The following is a 4,616-nucleotide window of genomic DNA, read 5'->3' on the forward strand; positions in this document are numbered from 1 at the left end:
CTCCAGCCCCAGGACATCAACCCTTTTTGACACAATTGAAAAGGAAATAAGTGGCTGCTGTTTTACATGAAAGTAATTTCACACGCAAAGAATGCAGAGAGGCAGCTAAAGCTGAGTTGTGCTTCGGAACAAATCCTTATGAATAATTTAAGTGGTTTTCCAAATTGGAGTGGGAACTTACCTCTTTTATTTAAGTTCCTCCAAGTGAGGGCAGTTAGCTTTGATTTTCTTATCTAAAGGCGTCTTTTAAGATAACAAGTGTAAGACAATGGAGAAGGGTAATGAGATATTAAGAAAACATATAAGGCACGGAAAATGCGTGTAGAACACAGTTAAGTCGGGCAGCTGAAGGTGGAGATTCCTGTATATTGACTTAGAGTATTTCAGGTAGGGAAGGGGGCAGATCTCTATTCATGTTCCATAGAATGGACCAAGGGGATACTATTAAGACATCGATTATAAGGAGGGAACTGGGAATGAGATGTAACGGGGAGTGTGTCGCTGGCTATCATCTAATGACTCAATGTGGAATCTACTCTTAGCCATGTGCTCACAGTTGTCCTGAGTTGCTCCCAGTTAAAAGGACCAGGTAAGCGCTATATATAGGACACTCCTGATAAAACGCTTTACAGACATTTTCCTCTGTCTGGCAGTATAGGGGATGGGGACAGAACTGGAAACTTTTATTTTTTCCGATGTTCTTGTGTTACTGTTTTTTTTCCTTCTAGAACTGCTTTCAGAACTGACCAGCTCAGCACTCAGAGCAGAGCAGAAGTGGAACCCTGAAGGCCTTGGCACAAGATCCTCATCCTAAGCCTCACCTGCCACCTTGGTTGCACCAAAACAAATTTTGACAGTTCTCAGGAGCTCTCATCATGTTCCTCAATTTTATGCTCTCCATAGCATACATTCATTTGTAGCAGCAACAGCTGCTCCTCCCTTTCCCCCCTTTCTTGTTATTTCTTTTTACCCCAGAAACTGATGGGGCCAATCACGGCGCAGGCTGTGCAGTGAGAAGATATATCTTACAGTTTTTGAAATTTTGAATCACTTGTAAATAGAACAGACATTGGAAGGGGCTTCTAATTTACTCATAGGTCCCTTTGATACCCAGACGGGGGAAAATGCCAGCCCACAACTAACACCACAGCATTGCCTTTGCAAGACTCTGCATGCAGTGGTGCTACGAGGGCCTAATGATGTCAGTGTCAACGAAAGAAAGGGAAAGGGACAATTGTGCAGCCTGCCGACACCGAGACATCCCACACAACCTGTGAGGCTCCTAGAAGAAATCCTCTCAACCCCCTTGCTATAGGACGAGGCACAAGCATTTCCAAATGAGAAACCTCAGAAAGATGAGCCTCCAGGGCTACCAGAGTGACCTCTCAGTTAGAATTTTAGGCTCTAGTGGACATGCTGTAATGAAGTCAGGGCCGGGCTTTAGGAGGCGAATAGTATAATTCTGTCACCCCCCAAAACAGGCCTTTGTTTGACATGCAGATCCGCAGTGACAGCAAAGTATTTCGATCTTGGAATACACAGCAGGTGTTGGAACAAGGCCAAAGCGGAAAGATGCAGCCATCACATGGCAGCCGAAAGGGTTTTCTTATCCCTGTTCCGCGTGAAGTGCTTTAGTGCCTCAGGGATAGTTGTCAAGCCCCACAGAGCCTCTGGAAGCCCTGAGAGCACCAAACACCAGATGCCTCACCCAAAGTCTGGCAACAACAAAAAGTCTTGAAGTGGCCAACATGACTTCTTCACTGCTGCCATCACCACCGAGCTGTCTGGGCAGCCCCAGAACGGCAAACGAAACGAGGCCTAACGAAGGGCTGAGACTCCTCCTCAGGTTTCTTTGCTGGTTGATCTGGAGTTCAGGAGAGGAAACTGAGGTTAGGCCGGTGTGCAGAAGGGCGCAGGTGCTAACGGTCTTGAACACGTGAGTCCAGAACCATGATTTATTCTTCTAGCTCTCGGCCCAGGAACAGATAGTAAAATATACCTTTAAACTCTGCATGTGATTAATTGATTTAAAGGTGAAGTCTAGAACACCTTGAAATGTTTGTATCCTATTTTCCCTTGGAACATTTAAAACAAATAATATGGGAGATAAAAGTACTCTTGATAGAAACTTGATTCAACAGTCAGGAAATTGTCTGAATATTCCTCTTTCCCTATTCTAGTAGTTTTGTCTATATAAACATTTATATTACCCATAATTTTTAATAGTTTTCTATAAAGAAACTGTAAGTTATCTCTGAGCCTCCTGGTGGTGTTTCTTCATTGTGTATCTTTACTTTCTTTTGTTTATATTTTGAAAAAACTGCTTCAAGTTTTTAAGGCAGTGGACTATGACTCTCCTTTCATCGAAGAAAATCATATTTGAAAGCTCAGAGTTCCTTCTTAACTGTGATTATGTCTCTTTGCCTTTTTTCCGGCCTTTGCAGCAGATTTTCAGAAATTTGCAATGCCTCATTTATCTAAGACCCTGTGTGGGAGAGTCAGAGTGCCTAACCAAGTTTATGGCTTCTATCTGCATCCACACCAGATTGGAAGCAGTGGAAACTTCTAGCAGAGAGCAACCTCAATTTGCATTCCAGTTGAGTCGAGTGAGTATTCCTCAGAAGTGTTTCCGTAAGGTGCAAGTGCCAGAATCATCCAAATCATCACACTCTGTGCTACCAAATCATACTCGACCATGGTCACATCAAGTCCTAGTGTTGATTATAGAATATCAGAAAGACAGTCTTGCTGTATTGGTCTCTTTTTTCTATTTATTTAAATCTCTCTTTCTCTTTTCCATTAAAAAAAAACAGGCAGGAAAAAAACCAGACAAAAACACACACTCACACACAAATACCTTACAATATGGAAACACATACTCTGAATAAATTGTAAAAATTTATTGCATGCAATGATTAAATGTCAGTAGTTCCTTTACTTGATATTTTATGTTTATCAAGATATATTTCAGGTACACTTCGAATGAGACTGTGTGGACCCATTAAGTTTATGCTCATATTTCTAATACATATTTCTCCAGAGTGTGTAAATATTTTTAAAATTCTGATATTTGCCAGTTGAATATATATGTAATGTATAAATATAAAGCTATGTCTGTATCTATAACCCTACTTGAGTGCAGAGTGAATCTCTCGTAGTTCTATCTAATCTTAAAAATCCTCGCAGCCGTCTCTGCCTCTGGCTGCTCCTTTCCTCTCATCTCTATGTGCAGATCTATCAAGAGTTTCCATGGACAGAGGGGCAGGGTCTCTCCTCTGCACAAGCACTGTGGCATCGAGCTGATGAAACAAGCCTGGCCATGACAGCCTCAACCCAGGAGACTTTTCCTTCAGCAGATGTCAAAATGGAATTAGAACAACCAGTTAAGTTTCAGCTCTTTCCAAGAGGAAAGTTCTGAGTCCAGGGCTTTTGTTACATGTTTCAGCCCCAAATGCCACGGGCTGCAGTTAATTCAGTTGCGGCGTGAGGACATGTTTATTTTTCTCATAGCTCTCCTGTAGCTGGATGCGATCGCATGTCCTCGAATATGGGGACCAATACGCATTTCTGGGGCGCGGCCTCAGGTGTCCGTGTGCGCGGGGTTGTGTGGAGCCCGCTGGACACGGAGGGAGAGGCGGGGAAGTCCCCGCGAGGGTGCGCGGGGTTGACTGCGACTGGCGCGGGAATCCTTTCTCTTGACGCCAAGATACCTTCCCCCGAGGCCTAACTTTTTCTTTCTTTTAAAGTAAGTCAGTAATAAAATAGAAAGCACATTCAAGCAAATGCTTGGGATGATAAATCAGATCAACTGATACTGGTTGTATTTCACGGGAGAAACTTTGCTCTGAATTTTCAGATTTTCCACGCTACCCACTAAAAATATATTTTTAAAAACCCACTGCTCTTCTGGCTCCAGTAACAAGGATTTGAGGAAGTTATTTTCATTGTTTATGGGAACAACACTCACTGGATCGCAGGTTTTGGTTTTTTCGATTCTCTTGACCTTCAAGTGACTTCAGCGAAAGGGAAGGAATATCTTGCTCCCAGGCAGCAGGCTTGGTAATTACTATCCTGCTGCCTCAGGACATTCACAGGGGCGCTGCCCGGGGCACCGTGTGCCATGCAATACACTCACGGCTTGGGACATTGCAGAAGGAAAGAAATTATAACCAGGCATAGACCCCTTTCACAATAAGGCGCAAAATGCAAAACAGCTTGGCCAAGAGAGAAAGGAAAGAGTGAAGCAGAAACATAGATAAAGAGACAGAGAAAGGAAGGGAGACACAACCCAAATGTAACAGAGAAAGTAAGATGAAAAGAATCATATAAATACACAAAGAGAGAGGAAAAAACCCTTTGGCAGTTGAAAAATTGAAATGGGGAAGAGGGCATTGAGTGAGCTCTTTCTGCCTGTGGAAGGCAAAAATTGTCTTTACAATCAAGGGTATTTAGTTTGGATACCATAAGGATAACCAAGGAAGAAATGATAACTGTATTATTCTTTACTTTTACATGCCACATGACTTCATTTCTGTGAGGTTCTGAGAAAAGCATATTAGTTGATGATGTTAAAAGTGAAGATAGTGGTTCCCTCAAGGGCTGGGGCACTGATTGGA

At 42.8% G+C, this 4,616-nt stretch overlaps 1 long non-coding RNA gene across 1 annotated transcript; it reads left to right on the top strand.

Moving 5' to 3' along the window:
- The first annotated feature begins 1,865 nt into the window (after positions 1-1,865).
- LOC148092821 (uncharacterized) lies at positions 1,866-3,350 on the top strand. Its single transcript, XR_015714789.1, has 3 exons — positions 1,866-1,936; positions 2,448-2,606; positions 3,187-3,350. It is a non-coding gene; the product is annotated as an uncharacterized LOC148092821 (long non-coding RNA).
- Positions 3,351-4,616: the final 1,266 nt, after the last annotated feature.

The sequence above is a fragment of the Miniopterus natalensis genome, chromosome 7 (assembly GCF_054644295.1).
Source record: "Miniopterus natalensis isolate mMinNat1 chromosome 7, mMinNat1.hap1, whole genome shotgun sequence".
NCBI lineage: Eukaryota > Metazoa > Chordata > Mammalia > Chiroptera > Miniopteridae > Miniopterus > Miniopterus natalensis.